General features: G+C 42.6%; 1 pseudogene; it reads left to right on the top strand.

The window, feature by feature from the left end:
- The first annotated feature begins 20800 nt into the window (after positions 1 to 20800).
- Positions 20801 to 21657, top strand: LOC6051473 (annotated as a pseudogene).
- The last annotated feature ends 613 nt before the right edge of the window (positions 21658 to 22270 follow it).

The following is a 22270-nucleotide window of genomic DNA, read 5'->3' as shown; positions in this document are numbered from 1 at the left end:
AATTTTTCTTCTTGTATTGCGCAATTGAAAACTTTAAATGGCCGTATCTCAAAACAGCCCTATTTATTTTATAAATTTGACCTCATCATCGTATTCCCCGTCCAATTTTACATAAGAATCACTTATCGACAGAAAGGAATATGTTTCGGTCAGAGATATCGAATTTTAAAGTTTGTAGTATTTGAAATTACCTAAATTAGCTACACTCGCCGCATATGCTAGAAGCACTTAGTCGTGCTGATCAATAATTACTACCTGGTGTTCTGTAAGATGAATTATTTTTATAATTTTATACGATTTTGAGATAATCAATACCTTGAACAATCTATTTTTTGTTTAAGGAATATTTATTGGGTAATTTTGAATGCACTGTTTTTCCTGATCTCAGTGTCATTAACCATATTAGGTAAAATTTGAACTTTTAATATTTATTTGCAAATGCTACAAAGTTTTTACAACACAATTAAAAAATAACATTTTTCTATTGTTTTCATATTTTTCCTAATTCCTCATTTCTTCCCACTTTATCAAATTATTTCTTTTATTTGAAGCAAGAACAAATGTAAATGTAGTAGATGAAATAATTCTCATGGGTTCTAGAGCTTTTGCCATGTGCGGTAGCAAAATAGTGCCATTCAGCAATAAACCCCAAAATCTGTATTACGGTTTGAAAGATTGAGCATGATCATATTAAACCGATTTTTATATTGTGAGCCAGTTTCATCTCAATAATTGATTTTTTTTTCAATTCTGGTACATTTAATTTCAAAAACGAAACCATATACTTCTGATACATGTGGACAGCAGTTGTATCGTCTTCCAAGATTTCGAAATGATTGACAAAAAAAAGATAATTGTTTGGACGGTGTCGAAATCAACACCACTTAATTTGATCTTAATCAGATAATAAATCCGATTAATCTTTGTGATTTTCTTACATTTTTCAGTTTTATACTTTCCAGAAATCCTCTTGCTTAATCATGCTTCACGAGAGTTTTATTCAAGTTAATTCATAATTTTTAATACGATAATGTATTGTACACTTTTTCTTAAGTGTTACTTACAAGATCAATTTCAATTTCCTGCTAGCTCAGGGGAAATTCCATTCTGCCCTGTATTGCGTGTCGTTCTTGCTCTGTCCTGTGGGCTAGCACATAAATTCACCTTTTTTTTTATTTAAGATTAATAAAGCTGTTTCCTACAATTTTTGACTAAATTGCTAATGATTAATTGGGATGAAATCTTATTTCAATAATGTATGAAAAAATCCCAATCGATTGATACCCACATGAGCATGAGCATGAGCATGAGAGATCACCCATGGTTGCCCCTCCGTTGCTGAACAGAACCGTAATATCCTTTCAGCACTACTGATCATAGGCTTCGACGTTCTAGTGGTGTTTCCCTTATCAACAGCATGTATGAATGCGCTGAAAAGATAAAACACCATGATTGCTAAAGCAAGATCAGTTGCGAATAGGTAACAGTCATTGGCCACCAACGGCGCCCGCCATGTCAGTTTGTAGACCTCGATTTTAAGGGACGGGAATGTTAGTTAGCGCAGGTTGCTACTAGGGCAGCTGATTTACTCTGTGCTTACACCCCACGAGCGCCAGGAACCTGAAAACTTGTTAGTAGGATAGGGTGTTTGGTCAGGATTCATCATAGAAGATGATGATGCGACCCAAAATCATAGTGTTTGTACATTATTCTCAAGGCAAGCAATCGGATGCGGCGGATGAGACTTTTCCCGTTTATTGGTTGTTAAATTTTAATTGAAATGGTTTAATCTTAGACAGCCGACTGTGGAAAGATAGAACCAAAATCATTTATAATTACAGAATAAAGGATTAAACAGTGTAATTTTTAAATTGAGATGTTTTTACGAGTTTTAAATGATTGATGTTTAGTGAGGTACTGATTAACGAAGCGAACGACGAGTTACGATTTGTAACGTTTTATTCTCAAGGCAAACAATCGGATGCTGCTGTAGAGTTTGTTATAATTTAGCAGATGGATTTTTAAAATTTGCTTTAGATTCTATCTTAGACAGCCGGCTGTGGAAAGATTGAATCACGGTGAAAGAGAATTAGATGACAAATAACAAAATTAAACTCAAAACATCAAAAGCATTGATTGTTCTGAGGTGTATCCCGATTAGCTTTTTATATATTAAATAAAACATCAAGATTTTTGTCGACGAACTCATCCGGCGGCGTGCTTTCCGATTCACGGTGATAAAGGAAAGACTGATTTCATCACAGCTAGTGAAACAAAACGCTAAAATCACTATCATTCCGGCAGAGCAACCGCGTGGCCCCGCTGACCACATTCTACTCGATTGTTATGTTTTACGCCATTATTTATTTTTTTATTTTTACACACAAACGCGCACACACACACACACACACACACACACACACACACACACACACACACACACACACACACACACACACACACACACACACACACACACACACACACACACACTTTCATACATAAAACAACATAAAACGTGCTCACCGGAGTCCACCAAAAAATGCTCATTGTTGTCCGTTGTCGCCAAGCCCAGCATCGCTCTCAGCATGCTACGCAGTTGCCCTCCTTGCTAGGATAATGATGTATCCTACTCTCCGAGCAACAGATGAGCGTTGACCGTTGACCACCTCTTTTCACTTTACACTCTTGTGCCTGCTAAGAGGCTGCCTCCGCTCCCGGTCTCGTTTCCTCACAAACAAATGCAGCCGCTTACATAAGCACCTAGAAGGAAGCTGCTTCTCTTCATGCGGCATTTGGCCGCATCCCTCCACAGAACTTAAAAACCAGCACAATCCCCCCTCACTGCACACCTATTTAGCACTCACAACCAACACGATTGAGTTAACGTTTTGTGTCATCGTCAAACCACTTCAATCGAACGCGACTGGACATGGACAAGCCACATAACGCAAATCAATTTAAAACGTAAACCTAAAATTCTTAAAACACCACTCAATTGGCAGAGTTCGTCGTGCACCAATGAGTATTTTAATTAAAATTTCCGAAGCTCGTTTTGTTTATGTTTACATCGCATCACCTCGGAAGACGTCAAAACAACGGCGTGTTTCTCTACCCCCCCTTTGCCGAGCGCGAAGTCAGCCTTCCTTTTCACGATGACAGCCGTCACACGCAAACCGATCCGATTCTGGAACGAACACTACAAAGAAGAAGCAGGCACTCAAACAACGTTTTTTCTTGAGAAAACCCAAAAACTTCGAAGAAAATCCGTAAATCTTCTTTTTCCTCGGCACACCAACAACCAACACTTTCAAAAAAACACCACCTAGACACACGAAATGCGCAACTACACTTAATAAACATGAATTATCCACCAGTAAAACAGCATCCAAACTGTACTGTAACGGGCTAACGTTGCTCCCCCTGTATGAAAAAATCCCAATCGATTGATACCCACATTGTAAAAACGGAAATTTTGAGTATTTTTTTTTCGAAAATACGTAGTTTTGTGAAAAATTTGAGTATTTTAAAAAAATGTTGTTATAACATTCGAAATGTATGAAAAAATCCCGATTATTTGATACCCATATTGTAAAAACTGACATTCTGAGAAGTTTTTCAAAAATACGTACAGTCATCTCACATATTCGGAACACCCACAAATTCGGAACACTTTTGAGATGATTTGTCAATAGCATGCCAAATGCAGATTTTCTCTAGACCCTACTATTTTTATGACCTTTATTTTGTCATTTTCTTGCTATTTCACTAGTAAAAGTAGTACTTTCTGAACAAAAAACTTCATTTCAAGACTATTTTATCCAGAGCAGCGAAACACTGCCTCCAAATTGCCTGTTCCATGATTGTGGGATGTTATTGTGCCTCCCACAATTGTGGAACACCTGTATTTAACTGATATTTTCAGAAAAAAAGTTATGAGACCATTCATAAAACATTACTAAGCATGAGTTTTATTGGTTTCGGATTGCGAAGTCATTGTTTTGTAAAAAATATGTACTCCTGGAGAGAATAAAAAGTTTGTTTACATCGTAAGAAAAAAGTGTTCCGAATTTGTGGATTTCAAGCTGTGGTGACCGCGTGTATCGTACCAACGTGACCGGTAAGCTTGAGCTTCGTAACACAACTGCGTCGATTGCTGATCGTGGATGCTAACCCACCGCGCTGTAGATAATCCTCCACACATAGACTGGAACTCGTATAATATTTATGTACTTACTTATAGAGGCATCCACCACAACTCCCTTTCTATAATTAAAAGTTCAAAAATCATTAGTTGTTATCAATCTTTAATCACTTTATACATTGAGTCATTCAGGTGTTAACAAAATCAATAATCCTTCGTTCAAACAATCAAATCTGATACCGTGACGGAATCTGCCGAGTTCTAACTGATCTTCGCTGGTCCACTTTGCTCTCTGTGGCGCCATCTACATCCTGATTATGTTCTTCTTGCTCGGTGTGACTACCCAAAACTTTCTTCAAGTGAGAAACATTTCGGTCATAGCTTTTGTTTGACTCCAGTGACTTCACACGAACATTCGATCTGTTTCTGTCTTCAACAACAAATTTCTCTTTAAGGAAATCGGTTGAAAGCTTGTTAGTTGGATGTAAATTTCGCATTAGAACCTCGTCTCCTACTTCTATGTCACTGTACTTAGCCTTCCGTCTCGCATCTTCCTTTTCTTTCCCCTTCGTTTTGGAAATTTTGTCCCTGTCCGCTACTTCTGACTCCAACGGAGAAGAAGAAAGATCCTCCAAATCCGGAAACTTGAACCTGAGTCTTCGATTTTGCAACAATTCACTCGGAGCCTTCCCAGTTACCGAATGCGGAGTGTTATTGTACATCTCAAGGTAACGATCCATTTCCGCTTTCCAGCTACCGTACAGAGCGTTTGCAATCTTCAATCGTTTGAGAAGTGACCGATTCTGTCGCTCGACCTCCCCATTGGCCTGCGGCCAGTATGGAGAAGTATGATTCAGATGAATCCCTTTCAGTTTGCAAAAATCACTAAACTCTGATGACACAAACTGTTTGGCATTATCGAGCGTGATCGTTTTCGGTACACCCCAAACACGGAAAATCTTGGTCAGGCTGTTGATCGTGTCTTTAGCGGTAATATTTTTCATCACTACCAACTCAACAAACCGACTGTAATAATCAATCACCACCAGAATGTGTTCACCGGTTGGCATCGGTCCCAGAAAATCGATAGCTAAGTCCAACCAAGGCTTCTCCGGTAGTGGTCTCCGCTCCATGGGCTCAGGTGGACTGGGTATTTGAACAAGGCGGCATCCTTCACACCGTTCACACTCCGATACAATCTCCTTATCCATGTTGGGCCACCAACATCGGTCCCTGAGCCGCCTTTTCATACACGTTTGTCCCGGATGTCCCTCATGTGCCAAACTTAACATTCTTGCACGTAATGCAGCTGGGATAACAAGTTTGGACCCACGAATAATCAGCTCGTTGACGTAGGACAACTCACTACGAAACGCCGAGTACGGTCTCAAAACGTCCTTCGACCAATCCCCATTCATGATCGCCTCCTTCACGAACTGTAGCTCTGTATCTTTGTCTGTAGCGTCCACCACCTCGGAAATGTCGATTGCTGCTGCTTCTTGCACCGTTCTTATGTGCAAATCTGTGTCATTGTTGAAATCCTCAGCTATCCGCTCGTCCACTAATGCAGCCAAAGATTCCACCATCACGCGTCGAATGAACACTTCCGTTTCCTCAGTCCAATTATCGTCGTACCCTTGAGCAGCTAATCGTGAAATTGGATCAGCGATGTTTGATGAACCTTTTCTATAGATGACAGTGAATCGGAAAGCTAGAAGTCTCAGCAGCCACTTTTCAATCCGAGCTGTTGGTCGCGACTTTGCTGTGAACAGTGTTTCCAACGGACGATGATCTGTCTCGACCGTGAAAGATACTCCAAGAAGGTACATCTGGAATCGTTCAACTCCCCAAACAATTGCTAGCGTTTCTTTCTCAATGGGAGGATAATGCTTCTCAGTATCCGTTAAGCTCTTCGATGCATAACTAATCACCCGAGGAACTCCATTCTTGAATTGAATCAAAACAGCTCCTAAGCCCACACCAGAAGCATCAGTCACCAGCAAGGTACGATCCTTTGGGTCAAAGAAAGCGAGATGTTGCATCGATGCCATACGTTTCTTCAATTCCTCGAATGAATCCTGATGAATCTTCTCCCAGCGGAAATTCACCGAAGTCTTGATCAATTCTCGCAAAGGATGATTTGTAGAAGCCAGGTCCGGAATGAAACGAGAGACATACGTAGCGAGACCGAGAAAACTGCGTAACTCTTCTTTCGACCTGGGCGGCCGGCACTGCAATAACGACTTCACTTTATCGTCCGTCGGAAGAACGCCCTTTCCTGACAACTTGTGACCCAGAAACGAAACTTCCAACTGATTGAATTTACATTTCTGCATGTTAAGCAAAATGTTTCGCTCGTTCAATACCTAAAGATTTAATGTAATTTATAGTTTAGAGAAAAAAACAATTAATATCCACTTTTTTTTACCTTCAGAACTTTCTTAACTGCTCGATCATGATCTTGTTGTGTGACTCCCCAGATGATAATATCGTCAATGAATACTGCAGTTTGAGGACAACTCGATAGGATGCTTTCCATCAAGAATTGGTAAAACTCCGGAGCACAATTGATTCCAAAAGACAACCTTTGTACCGATACAACCCCAATTGGTCACAAATGTAGTAATGTCCCTGCTGTCCTCCGCAAGCTCAACTTGATGGAATGCTTGCTTTATATCCAACGTTGTGAAGTGCTTTGCTCCGCTGAACCTTGGCAGCATATCTTCAAAAACCGGAAGTGGATGATTCAAACGTTGTATTGCTTGATTGGCCCGCCTCATGTCAACGCAAAGGCGCAATTCCCCGTTGTCCTTCATTATTGGCACCAGCGGAGATACCCACGAAGTTGGACTGTCCACTCGCTCTATTATGTCCATTTCCAGTAATTCATCCAGTTTCGCCTTGACTTGGCTCTGAAGAGCAATTGGGCACCGTCGAAGTGGTTGAATTACAGGTGGTATATCTCGGTTGATGGGCAACGTCAGCTTGTAGTCTTTGATCTTTGCGAACTGTTTCGCCGCCTTGACCTGGTTCACATCCTCTTTGATAGTGCTTGGAAGTCCGATTCGCAGCAGACCCAATCGTTGAGCAGTTATTTTTCCAAGCAGTGCTTGCTGACCTCCCTTGATCACGTAGAATGTAGCTCCAGCTTGAATACGATCCGGACCATCCTGGATTTCAAGAATGGCGTCAAACACGGTCAGTAGTTCCAATGGTACTCTTCCGTACGCTAGGAACCGCTTCGAGTTATCGAAACGTTCGGAATGCACCGTTACATCCTCCAGTTTCATCATTTCCCAGGTAGCGTCATCAATCAAGTTGTGAGTAGAACCGGAATCAATCAACATTGGAATTTCCACTCCTCCTACGCGACACGTAATGTATTCGTCCTTATCGTCGTCGTGAATCAAGTTGACTGGATATTCTTCAGTCTCATGGCTCGGTTCAGTAGCAATGTTTCGTACAGTCCGGTATCGTTTCTGGTTGTTGTACTTCCGATCCACTTGATTAAAGTTCGACTTCCGTTTACGATGACTGCACATGACCCAGAAATGACCAAATTGGTGACATCCTCTGCATTTCTGATCGAGAGCCGGACATCTCTGCCCGGACCGATGCGACGGGTAACCACACCGGCTGCAACTACCCGTGTCGCTTGAGTCCGCATCCTTCGGTCCTTTGTCCTTGACCACCATACGGTGAACCTCTACCTGCTGATTTGCCATCGGTTTCATTTGAGCTGCTTGGTATTTAACTGCTTGATGCGCGTTTACGATCTTGACTGTGGTGTCCAACGTCAAGGCATCTTTTTCAAGCAGCTTTCGACGGAGATCTTCTGGAGCATTTTGGATGATTTTGTCGACGATCGCATACTGTCGACATTCAAGCTCAGTTTTTCCGAACACGCACTTTTCAGCTTTCTGTTGAACTCGTAGCAGAAACTTCTCGATCGGCTCATCATTCTCCATTTTCATCGACCAGAACTGGAATCTTTCGAACGAGTCATGTTGTTTGGGTGAGAAATGATCAGTCAGTTTCTGCTTTGCCGCTCCATACGCATTCGAGCCCCACTCTTCCGCTCCTGGCAAACCGTAGAATACTCCTTGAAGCTCAATGCCTCCCATGGCCAGCATTTGAGCTTTCCGAGCATCGCTGTTAGAAATACCACTCGCAATCATGATATTTTCAAACCAGCGAATCCACTGAATCCACGCATTGCTCACTTCTGAGGTAGGAAGGTGTCTGAACTTAAATTGTGGCAAATTGTAGGATGCTGGACTGAAAAGTACAGCTGGAGATGCCGGTGGCGCAGTTGACCCCGGCGGAGCAGCGGAACCCGTTTCAGCGGTTGAAACCGGTGGGACGTAAATGTCATCCATCATTGCCTATTTTAAATTTTACACTCATTTAGAAAGACAAATCAAAACCAACAATAACGAACTCTCAACTGCCAATATTTATCATTGAAACACACACATGCATATACAAATTTCACTCTTTCCGTAACTACCGGAAATTTCTTTCTTTCCATAATAACCGGAATATCAACATTTTCCGTAACTACCGGAAATTTCAGTCTTTCCGTAAAAATCCGGAAATTTCAAATCCGTAACAACCGGAAATTTCACTTTTTCCCTTAACTACCGGAAATTTCTTTCATTCCGTAACAACCGGATATTCAACATTTTCCGTAACTACCGGAAATTTCAGTATTTCCGTAACAACCGGAATTTTCAAATCCGTAACAACCGGAAATTTCACTTTTTTCCGTAACTACCGGAAATTTCAGTCTTTCCGTAACAAACGGAAAATTCAAATCCGTAACAACCGGAAATTCCACTTTTTTTTCCGTAACTACCGGAAATTTCAGTCTTTCCGTAACAACCGGAAATTTCAAATCCGTAACAACCGGAAATTTTACTTTTTTCCGTAACTACCGGAAATTTCGTTCTTTCCGTAACAACCGAAAATCCAACATTTTCCGTAACAACCGGAAATTTAACGTTTTCCGTAACTACCGAAAATTTTAATCTTTTCGTAGCAACCGGAAATGTCATTTACTATCCATCATTACAAAAATATATATATATTTATATTTTCATCGTCAAAATCATCAATGAAAAAATCATAGGTAGCCAACCCTATAGAGGAATCAAGCTCATCAAAGTTTCTCTGCACAATATTAGCAAACGAAAATAAATTGTTGCTCACTCGTCTACAATACATACGCACCTTGAATGTCCAATAAGTAATCACGATCCCGACACACATTCCTGTTTTGTGCGTCGATCAGTTGTAATCCCTTTCCAAGGTCACGCAGCCTCAAGCGAGCAAATCATTTTTTTTTTCTTTTCTTTTGCACACCAAGCTGATCTTAATCCCCTTCCAAGGTCACTATCCATCGTCGATCATCACTGCTGCGCACATTTAACACAAATTTTATTGCTCTTGATTTTTTTCTGCTTTCACTTTACGACATATATTTTTTTTTCTTTTAGAGAGCAATAATAATTTCACCACGTTTTTTCTTTGGTTAAATTTGCAGCCATGATTTTATTTATAATTATTTCTTATTTTTTTTATCACAACATTTAACACAACATTGACGCCCAGTTTCCCAACAAATTTTCCTGATTTACACACAGCAGTTGAGAGCACGTTCTTTCGATAACTATTTCCAATTTAAACACATAAATTACCTTTTTTTCACACTCAATTACAAACCAAATAAAAATCTGTATTCCAAATTAAATTTCGCTTTCTTCACTCCACCATCTTCGTCGCCATTTATGTGGTGACCGCGTGTATCGTACCAACGTGACCGGTAAGCTTGAGCTTCGTAACACAACTGCGTCGATTGCTGATCGTGGATGCTAACCCACCGCGCTGTAGATAATCCTCCACACATAGACTGGAACTCGTATAATATTTATGTACTTACTTATAGAGGCATCCACCACACAAGCGTCAATGTTTTTCTTTGAAAACTTTATATAAAACGTAAAAATGTACAGCCGGTCTATACATCAATCGAAAGATCGCAAGAAAAGCTTTCACATGAAGGTAAAATCTCAGTTCGTTCCATACCATAGAACGATACAGTTGCCTCTATCACGCTCCGTACTTACATCTAGTACATTCACGCGATATCGAACAGGCTTCGCAGTTTTCGTCGCGCGTGGCAGATCCTGACCTTGTGCCAGTGGTTGCAGGTCGATTAGCACCGCGAAAAGCTTTGTTAGTATCTAATTAGGTAATCGAAGCGAGAAAGACATTCTAATATCTGCACCCTAAACACATCGACCTTGAAAGTGAACACTCTCTAAACAAAGGAAGATCTCAATCTTGCTATCAGGGGTAGGCAGTGGGTGACTACTGCCATCGTCTGTGTGTATTGGTATCGTTATCAACACCGTGCACACAGCCCGAGATTTAGAGAACGAATCCGATTGAAATGGCCACCACCAGCGGTGGTGGTGGCCTGGGTGCACCTCTCGGAAGAACCTATCCCGAGTGGGGAGACCCAGGCAACACGCTTGGTGAACTAATTATCCTGCAAATGACCGGCGCTGGAGGAAAAGACCTTCCCAAAATCCTTTCATCATTGGTAAATCGGTTGAGCAATTTGCTGGACCAGTCGAATCAGCAAAAAGCGAAAACAAAGGAGCGAGCTACATACTACACACAAGGAAACCTCAACAAGCAAAAAATTGCTTACAATGACCAAACTGCTGGACGAAACTAACATCATCATACAAACTCACACCAAGCTTAACACGTGTCAATGTGTTATCTCTTCCGTCGACCTGCTAGATTTGACTGAAGAGTTCATTCAGAAGCACCTCGAAGATCAGAAGGTTTCCTACGTCAAGAGAATTACTCGGAAAGTAAATGGAGAAAGAGTGAACACAACAGCACTCATTCTCACCTTCAGCAAAACGACATACCCTAAACACGTCAAAGTCGTTCTCCTACGCGTAGCCACTAAACCGTACTATCCTAACCCGATGTTATGCTTCGGATGCTTCAAATATGGTCACCTGAAAACACGCTGTACGAATACCAAAATTTGCTTCAATTGCTCCGAATCGTATCATGGGGACGAATGCACCAAATCTCCTAATTGCCATAACTGTAAAGGGAACCACCGTCCAGGAAACCGAACTTGTCCAGTGTACAAACACGAGGAATGTATTGTACATACAAAGATCGACCTAAACCTCAGCTTTCCCGAAGCTCGCGAGCGTGTCGAGCAAGGAAACGGTACGTACGCGCAGGTAGCGGCTCAAAATCGCCTCGACCAACGAAAGCTAGATCACCTGTTGGAAGCTACACAGAAAAAAGATGAGCAAATCGCTAAACTAATCGAAATCACCAAATTAAAAGACCAGAAAATTAAGCAACTCGAACAGAAACTTACAAAAATGCATGACTTACTAGAACGTGAACTACGCAAGGAAAAAGACTACACAAATCTAGAAACAGCACCATTTAAACCAGCTGCTACGGAGGATAAACCTGGAATCCAAACTTTAAAATCTAAACGACCGATTAGACCAATCAACCCTGATGATACCTCACCAGACGGACGCAGCCGAAGCCCACTACAAAAAATCCCATTTAACACACCTGATAATATCGAACCCATTCAACAAGAATTTGTCATGCTAACCGACTCGGAAGTTCTCAATGAAGGACAAAACAACTCCGAAAAAAACGTTCAACACTAAAAACCCTAGTAAAAACCAAAACAGCCGGTTTGAAGGGAGGGAAAGTGTAGTACCCCTTCACTCCCAGAAGTGGGAGCGCAGAGAGATAGACTAACTGTCCAGGACGTTATACCCCAACCTGTTGACAGTGAATCTACTCCTGCGGCCGGCTCTTCTACCGTAATCGACCAGCAAAACTCAACCCAAGCGATAAACACTGTTAAAACCAACCAAACAACAACCTCAATAACTAGTAATGGAACTGGAGATCATCTCACGAAAAACAAACATGGATCGGGGTCCAAAAACCCCAGGCAATCACCCGCACTGACCCCGCTAGAAGATGTACCGGTGTTGATCGATGCCCCTTCAGCGGCTGTCGGTGCGGGTCACTTGCCATCTCAGGCAAGTAGCAACATTAAATCTCGCATCACACAGACTACCGATTCACAACCCGTTTCAGCTCGCACCCGACGAAAAACAAGTAAAACCAAAGAAGACAATGGATTGGGGTCCTCAAACCCCGGGCATGCCCTCGCACCCACCCTGATCTTAGATGTCCCAGCTACGGTTGATGATCCTTCGACAGCAGTGGGTGTAGGGAGGTTGCCTTTCGCTCAGGCAAGTCAAACCTCGAAACACAACATCCAAGCAAATACCTCCCCCACAACATCTTCCACAGGACATAAATTTGCGTGCTGCGGTCTCAACTCTGAAAGAAGAAGACTGGCGATTCAGTGGAACATGAATGGACTAAGTAACAACATCAATGACCTAGCTCTATTAACAGAATTGAGCCCTCCAACCTGCTTGGCTATTCAAGAGACGCACACGCGAACGGGAACATCTCTTGATCACTGGCTTGGAGCAAAATATAAATGGTACACCAAAAACGGCATAAACCTTCACCAAAATGCTGCTCTCGCAGTGCTTACTACAACAACACATAAAGTTATCGATCTCAAAACGCCATTAATTGCTGTTGCAGCGAGACTTGAACATCCAATGCAAGTAACTGTGGTGTCGATCTATGTTCCAACGTACGGCCAATCTAATTTCGCAACTGAACTACAAAAGCTCATTGATCAACTTGAATCTCCTTTTTTGATTTTGGGAGATTTTAACGCCCACGACCCGCTGTGGGGCAGTCTTCGTGAGGACGGTAGGGGGAAGGCAATCCGTCAAGCAGCCGAAACCAACAACATTATTGTAATGAACGACGGTAGTCACACCTATCACCGGGGAACGACAAACTCGTGTATCGACATCAGTCTCTGCTCTCAAAGCCTTATCAACACCTTAACATGGTGCATACACACGGATACGCACGGCAGTGATCATAATCCCATTGAGATTCACGCATGTGGGCTTTCCCCAAGCACAACCCGAAGACGACGATGGCGCTACGAAGATGCAAATTGGAATGATTACGAATTGGAGATTGAAAGGAGATTAGAAGCAGATCGTGAATACACAATTTCCGAGATAACACAATCTATCCTCAAGGCAGCCGAAGCAAGCATACCACGAACCAGTGGCAAACCCGGCCGCCGTTCTGTTTATTGGTGGAACAAAGAAGTAGAAGATGCTATTAAGACCAGGAGAAAAACGCTCAGAAAACTCAAAAGTTATCAAACGAAAGCCCCCTTCGAGATGATGCTCTGAACATGTTCCGAATTGCCAGGAATCATGCACGCAAAGTAATGGAAGAAAGTAAAAGAAAAGCTGGGAAGAGTTTCTCGACGGCATCAGCAACCAAACATCGTGTACTGAAATGTGGCGTCGGGTAAATGCTCTTAGTGGGAAACGCCGTACGCGTGGACTCTCCATGGAAGTTGGCGGCTCTTTAACTGATAATCCTGCTTTAATTGCTCAGGAAATTGGGCAGTATTTTCAGAAATTGTCAGCTACAGAAGGTTACAGCTCAAAATTTCAGAGGTTGAAATCAACAGCAGAGGAAAATCCCGTTTCGTTTCAAATTGATGCATCGAACGAAAACGAAGACTACAACAAGTGTTTCAGTATGGACGAACTATTACGAGCCTTAGATAACGCGCACAGTAAATCATCAGGACCAGATGACGTAGGCTACCCCATGCTCAAACACTTACCGTACTTAGCGAAGAAATCTCTCCTCAACGCGATCAACAAATTATGGCTTTCCGGATCATTTCCCGAAGAATGGCGAAAAAGTATTGTTATCCCAATCCCAAAAAAAGGCCAAAATGCGTCTTCTCCTACTGGGTACCGACCAATTAGTCTCACAAGCTGCATAGCTAAAGTTGCTGAAAGAATGGTCAACCGCCGACTAACCACAGTTCTGGAAGAAAACAATCTCCTCATCGATCAACAACATGCTTTTCGCAAAGGCCGGGGATCGGGTACCTATTTCGCCCGTCTAGGGGATATCCTAGATGACGCTAGAACTCAAGGGCATCACATCGACCTGGCAGCTCTTGATATTTCCAAAGCGTATAATCAAACATGGAGAACGGGTGTACTAAGGCAGTTGCAGGACTGGGGCTTCAACGGAAGTCTAGCCATGTTCCTGAAAAATTTTCTATCTGATAGAACATTTCAGGTCGCCATCGGGAACACACTGTCAGATCTATTCGTCGAAGAAAATGGCGTACCACAAGGCTCAGTCCTAGCAGTAACCGCTTTCCTGATTGGCATGAACAACGTCTCTCTTGATCTTCCCAAAACACACACATATTACTATTTGCTGATGATATCTTGTTGATAACTCACGGACCAACATTTGCTAGGAACCGAATCAAAATGCAGGCAGCTGTCCGAGCTGTAGGAAAGTGGGCGGATAGTGTGGGATTCAAAATTGCCAGCGAGAAGTGTGCCATCCTGCATAGCTGCTCAACTCGTCACCATCACTGGAAACGACCTATCGTACTCAATGGAGTAAACTTTCCCAATAGGGAAAAAATCAAAATCCTTGGTGTAACATTGGATCGCAACCTCAATTATAACCAACACTTTAGAGAAGTTAAAGAAAGTTGTAGAAGCCGTATTCAGCTCATTAGAACAATCAGCAGTCGACACAAAACAAGCAACCGGAAGACAATCATTCAAGTTGGGAACAGTATAATCACCTCAAAGCTAGTATATGGAATTGAACTAACATGTGCTGCATTTTCTGCACTAGTCAACACTCTAACACCTGTCTACAACGAAATTGTACGGCGTGCCTCAGGCCATCTCAAAAGCTCACCGATTCTATCAATTATGATAGAATCTGGCAATCTACCTTTTCCCCTGAAAGCAGCGCTGATATTAGCAAAAAGGACAACCAGTGTTATGGAGAAAATTCCCGAAGAATCAAGCACCTTACTAAGGAAAACGAACGAAATCTTAAGGAAAAGATAGGATCTTCACTACCGGAAGTGGCCAAGCTTCCCGTGTTCAAGAACGGAGATGGGACGATGTTAAACCAAAAATTGACTGGAAAATTCATCACAAAATCAAACCTACGGACACCGCTGCTCAAAAAGAGCAGTTTTCAAACAAAGAGTGGAACAAAAATATCAACGACATCAACACATTTACACAGACGGATCGGTATCCCGACACGGAGTCGGAATGGGAGCTTACAGTGTCCATTGGTCAATATCTAAGAAAATTGATAACAAATGTTCTATATTTACAGCTGAGACTGCTGCCCTCATTATAGCTGTCGACATGACCCAGGAGGATCGCATTTACGAAACAGTTATTTTTACAGACTCTGCAAGCGCTCTTTTGAATGTTGAATCTGGAAAATCCAAAATGCCCTGATTCAAACATTAGAATCGAAATTGGAAAACCGTACGGACATTACCTTCTGCTGGGTCCCAAGCCACTGCGGAATACTCGGAAATGAGAAAGCTGACAAACTTGCTGGTGAAGGGTACCGTGCTGAGGCATGGATAACGCCACTCCCCAAACAAGACGTTAATAGATGGATCAACACACAACTCGAACTAGTTTGGGAAAACCAGTGGCACATAACCAGAGACGTCTTCACTAGGAAAATAAAAGGAACCACCAAAAGTTGGGATGATCGAGGACACCGAACAGAACAACGCATTATGTCCAGACTTAGGATAGGACATACCAGACTAACTCATCGACACCTCATGGGACTGGGCCCTAGGGAAATGTGTTTCACATGTGGAGTACCTATTACTGTGGAACATATTCTCGTTGATTGCCCTTCCTATATTGCTCAACGCCAGGAAAATTTGCTTTCGAACTCAATCCGAGAAATATTAGGACATGAACCCGAATCAGAACAACGCTTGCTGAAATTTTTACGAGAAACTCACCTGTACGAAACCATATAATCAAATGTATATACAAATTTTGTGAAATCTTCCTCTAATTCTATCCCATCTTTCTTTTGAAAAAGAGGCGAATGCACGTGGAGTGTAAAACCTCTATAATAAAACAACAACAACAACACAAGGTAAAATCAATTCATTATGTTCAATTATAGACTTTATATGATTTGTTGAACATTGGCCGATCTGTAAACTGTTCCGAATATGAGGGATGAGTGTACCCACATTGTAAAAACGGAAATTTGAGTATTTTCTCAAAAATACTTAGTTTTGTGAAAATTTTGAATATTTTTTAAAAAAAATTTGTTATTACAACCGAAATGTGTGAAAAAATCCCGATCGTTTGATACCCAAAAAAATTGGATGGAAATTTTGATAATTTTTTTGGAAATATGAAGATTTTGTGAAAATTTTGAGTATTTTCAAAGAATATTGTTATTACGTTCGAAATGTATGAAAAAATCCCGATCGTTTGATGCCCATATTGTAAAAATTGAAATTTTGTGTATTTTTTTTTCAAAAAAACGCAGTTTTGTGAAAATTTGGAGAATTTTTAAAAAATGTTGTTATTACATCCGAAATGTATGAAACAAACCTGATCATTTGATACCCATATTATAATAACAATATAGTTTTTTTTTATTCTTTAGAGAAAAAAATGCATTTTCAAAATACAGGAAAAATACGTATTATTGTGAAAATTTTCATGAAATAATAATTTTGATGGATAACTGACATCATCCCGATTCCAAAACACTATAATTTTTTATGTTTGCATGATTTTTCAGACGATTAAAGCCAATGTCTCCCATATAGCCAAAAACCCATAAGCTCTGTGCATCAGTTAAGCACTTGGCCGTGCTTAACCGAGGCAGCTGAACGGTGCAAAACCGGGGCAGTGCAAAACCGAGGCGTGCAAAACCGAGGCATGACTGTACGTTAATTTTTATGACTTTTCATGTTTTACAATAGTTGATTGTTTAGAATAAATAGTCTTTTCATACATTTGCAAGTGCAACAGAATTGCTTATATATTGTATTGCAAGTTTATATTATTTTTTTTCTCAACTTATTTTTATTAGGTCCTTTTAGGTGCTGCGACCAGGTTAGGACCGAGGAACGATAATACAAAAAATAATAAAAAGAAGATGATCATTTTCCCGCGCCATGTGTCAACAAGTGTGCGATCACATCAATCTGTTCCTCGGGTGTCTTGCACTGCCTCAAGCGAACTCTATAATCTCGATAAATGGTCCACAGCTTGGACTCGCTGTACAGCTTCCGTTCGCCTGGTTGGTCCTTCGGGGTTGCACCGGCGCCGGCGCCAGTATTTTCTCGACTTCTTCCTGCGGGACGAGGATGCTTTTCTTCCGTCCCGATGGACGGCACCGCTCCAGGTAGCGGAGGAAAATCCGCCGCGTTGAACGCGGCTAAAGCCGGAGTCTGTTTCTCATTCTTCCATGCTGGCGGCTTCGGCTTGGACGCCTGCTGCCTCGACTGGATGAACTGCGCACGTTTGGGACAGCTGCGGTCCAGACCCTCGTGAGATCCAGAGCAGTTGACACACTTCTTGGCTCGCGTTTCTTCTTCTTTGCACTTTTCTGTGCTGTGGGCACCCCCACAGCTGCTGCACCTGGGCTTTAGATGGCAGTTACTGGTTCCGTGACCGAACTGCAAGCAGTTCTTGCACTGGGTCACATGCGGTTTTTTGTTCCGGTAGGCTACCCACCGGACGACGACTAGTCCCACTTTCTTCACCTTGCTACTCAACTCCTTGATACTGGTGTGTCCCTTGGGGAAGAGTACAACGAAAGGTGTCTCATCGATGGCGGGAAGCTGCTGCTTCCGCTTGATGGCGTTAAGCAAAATTTTTGCGTTGAAACAAACCTTGATTTTCTCAATTCCACAAAAGTCTTTTGTTGTTTTGAAAAAGCCGCTTTGACGTTTAGCGTTGATTCAACAAAAATCATGATTTTCAAATCAACAAAACGTTTTGTTGATTCAAATATGGCTTATTTTTCTGCGTGTAGCCTTATAGGTGCAGCCTTTTTTTTTCTTAACTTATTTTTATAAGGTCCTTTTAGGTGCTTGGACCAGGTTAGGACTGAGGGACAGTTCAAAATACTTTATAATACATTACACAAAGATGCTCATTTTCCTCCATACTTGCCGAGCATGTAACTAACGAGTCTTAGTTGATCCACGCGGGTCTTGCAGGTCTGGAACCTGGCGCTGTACTCGTTGAAAATGTACCACAGCTCAGTCGAACTGTAGAGCACCTCCTCTCCTTCCGCCGTGGGGGTGGCACCGGCGCCGGCGCCGGTATTTTGTTGACTGCTTCCTGCGGGTCGAGGGCGATCCTTTGGTTTTACGTTCGGGACTGCGCCCGGCAGCGGAGGGAACTCCGCCGGCGTAAACGCCGGAACTGCTGGACTCTGCTTTTCCGTCTTCCGTACCGGTGGTTTCGGATTCGATGACTGCTGCCGCATCCAGATGAAATCCGCACGCTTGGGGCAGCTTCGGTCCATGGCTTCGTGCGTTCCGTTGCAGTTGGCACACCTCTTCGGCTCGGTTTCTTGCACTTGGCAGTCGTCCGTCGTGTGGGGACCCCCACAGCTATTGCACCTGGCCTTGAGGTGACAGTTCCTGGTTCCATGGCCCAGATGCAAGCAGTTCCTGCACTGGGTCACGTTCGGCCGCATGTTCCGGTAGGCCTCCCACCGGATGATAGTGCTTGCCACAACCTTCATTGGAGAGAGCTTCTTTAGATTTGTGTATCCCTTGGGGAAGACCACAATGTACGGAGTTTCGTCCACGATGGACTTTTCCTTCCGCTTGATGACATGCACCTCCAGCGCGTCCAGCTTGAGATCCCTCTTCAGCAGGTACTTGACCTCATCTGGTTTCAGTTCATCAGGTAAACCACGAAGAACTACCCGATGATTTCGTTCGCTCCGTCGTTCGTGGGTGTAGAATTCCACTTTGTGCTTCTTGAAGAGCACTTGCAACTTGTCGAAGTCTTCGACAGAGAAGCTGGTTACCTTGGTGCCAAACCGGGTAATCTTGAAAATTGGCTCGAAATCGTATTGACACAGCGACGTTATCTTCACAAGCCTGTAAAAGGCCGTGGCGCTCTTTACCACCAAAGGTGGTTGCTTTTGTTTACCTGCCGACTGGCCGGGTGGCGGAACCGCCGGGGCGTCTCCTCCCCCTGCTGGGCTGGCATTGTTGTTGTTTTTGTTTTCCGCTAGCGGGCTGAACTTGTTGTTGTTGAGCACATTCTGCTCCACTTTTCCTTCTTCGACGACAGCTCCGGTGATCTCAGGGGACTTCTTCCGCATACGATTTCCGGGGATGAGTTGGAAATCATCCGTCTCGGAGGTCTCTTCCACCTCCATCCGTCAAACAACTCGAGGCACGCAACGATGCCTTTAGCACGCACGACACAACAAACACGTCTACTCTCTCAGAGCTGTCGAAGACGAGTGAGGTGCAGCCTTTGTTGGAGTCAACAAAACTTTAAGCCAAATTTTGTTATGGGAATTGGGTCCTTAAATTGAGTAAAATTAATCTTTTAATCAATTGGTTATGTTTTTGAATGAAGTGATACATTTTGCGTTAAAGAGTACTTTTCTGACAACAATGAAATTTTGGTTTCTTTTTATAAAATTTTTGTTTTTCAGATTTTTTTTATGTTCCTTTTGGTAGAACTTTTTAAAAATACCCAAAACAAAAAAAAAGTTATAGGTGAACGTTTGGGTGAACGTGATTCCGCATACGCAATCATTTTTTGTAAATTTTGGTAAATTCAAGCAAAACAATGTAAATGGGCCAAAGCCGAAGTGTAAACAAACAGTCTGTCCTGCTTACGTCAGTGGATGTTTACATTAGGAACGAGCAGGACAGACTCTTTGTTTACACTTCGGCTTTGGCCCATTTACATTGTTTTGCTTGAATTAGCGTTATGAGATGGGATCAAAATATTTTCAATCGATTATAACAAAAGCTTTTATACTTTGTTTTATACTATATTTTTTCAACCAATTAAAATTTAATCATATTTACATTTTTATAGAACCTTTTATATAAATTAAAACAAGTTGATTATTTTTCTTGTGCCAATTTATAGACCATTTATGAATAAAAAAATGATTATTTTTCTTCTGAATACTTTGGCATTCTAACGCTGATGTACAGATTTATGACGCCAGGAAATACAGATGAATTGACCGTAGCAACCCTGAGTCGACATTCTTTTGCATGAGCTGTCACCACCGCACGACACAGAAAAATTTGAGTTTTTGTTGTTGCACCACATTCGTTTGTTGTTTTTGGTGTTCTCACGATTTTGCGTTTTCGTCTCAATTCGATAAAAATCCCTCAGTTGTTCCGGTAAGATAACGAGCACCAACCATCATTCCCACCTGTTGTGACTGAAATATGCAAGTTTGTTTTGGTTTTCTTTTTGCGATAATTTTCAATAATCATAATTCGTTTGTTTCAGCTTGCATTTCATGAATCATGCCGGACGATTACAAAAGTACTTTTCTTCTCGAAACGTAAAACAGTGCGGCACGCATCCCGCTGCCAAGTTTGAAGTGCTCTAATCAACAATGACCGAGACGCTACAGCTCCGCGGCCAGCTGGTTGGCCACTCCGGCTTATTCAACCAGATCGCGACCAACCTCGAGTAAACGGACATGATCCTCGTCGCGCGACAAGACCCTGATCGTGTGGAAGCTGACCCGGGACGATGCCAGCTACAGCATCCCGCAGAAGCGCCTGTACGGCCACTCGCATTTCATCAGTGACGTTGTGCTTTCTTCGGACGGTAACTACGCCCTGTCCGGCTCCTGGGACAAGACCCTCCGTTTGTGGGACTTGGCCGTCGGCAAGTCGACCCGCTGCTTCGAATACCATACCAAGGACGTTCTGTCGGTTGCGTTCTCCGTGGACAATCGTCAGATCGTGTCCGGCTCGCGCGACAGGACCATCAAGCTGTGGAATACGCTCGCCGAGTGCAAGAACACCATCCAGGAGGACGGTCACTCCGACTGGGTGTCACTCCAACCTAATCAAGGTCTGGAACCTAGCCAACTGCAAGTTGAAGATAGACCATCTGGGCCACAATGGCTACCTCAACTCGGTGTTGCCCGATGGTTTCTTGTGCACGTCCGGCACGCCGCTGTGGGATTTGAACGATGACATATATCTGCACTCGCTGGAGCACAATGATGTAATCAACGCGCTCTGCTTCTCACCGAACCGGTACTGGCTGTGCTTCACCTACGGACCGTCGATTAAGATCTGGGACCTGGCCTGCAAGACCATGGTCGAGGAACTGAAGCCGTCGAATGCCTTCCTGCCGCAGTGCCTTTCGCTTTCCCGGTCCACTGACGGACAGACCCTGTACGCCGGCTACTCCGACAACATCATCTGCGTCTGGCAGGTGTCCGTGTCGGCTCGTTAAGGGCATCTCCACCGCAGGGACCTAATTGCGTTGCAAAGCTAATTTGGCACCCGCGTCAAGCCCACCGTGGTACTTGTGCGAGAGCTAATTTAGCTTCGAGTTCATCCGTGTTCATCCGAATCTAAACAAAACTCAGGTTTGCCCCGGGATCTAACGGGAGCAAATCATCTGACGGATGGTTTTTTCAAGCAAAACAATGTAACTGGGCCAATGTGAGTTTGTAAACAATTGTAAAGAGTGTATCCTGCTCACGTCAGTAGATGTTTACGTCAGCAAATAAGCTTGATTTTTCGATTTCAATTCCTCGAAATATTTTCCCTCCTGTGCTGCAAGTTTACAAATGAAAAATTACTTTTGGAAATCTGGGGTGATGCACTTTAGTTTTTTAGGTCAGATTGGGGCTGTGTTTGATTAATTTTGGTCATCCCATTGTCAATCTTCTGCCGGACATGCAAGAGACAAGTCATTTGTATTGAGTAAAGGCAAGAAGTCAAGCAAAACATTTGTAATAAGCCAATGTGGATTTGAAAACAAGCAATCATGATCTTAAATTCTTAAATTCTTAAATTCTTAAATTCTTAAATTCTTAAATTCTTAAATTCTTAAATTCTTA

Source organism: Culex quinquefasciatus, chromosome 3, assembly GCF_015732765.1.
Source record: "Culex quinquefasciatus strain JHB chromosome 3, VPISU_Cqui_1.0_pri_paternal, whole genome shotgun sequence".
Lineage (NCBI taxonomy): Eukaryota > Metazoa > Arthropoda > Insecta > Diptera > Culicidae > Culex > Culex quinquefasciatus.
This window is presented reverse-complemented; position numbering and strand designations above follow the sequence as displayed.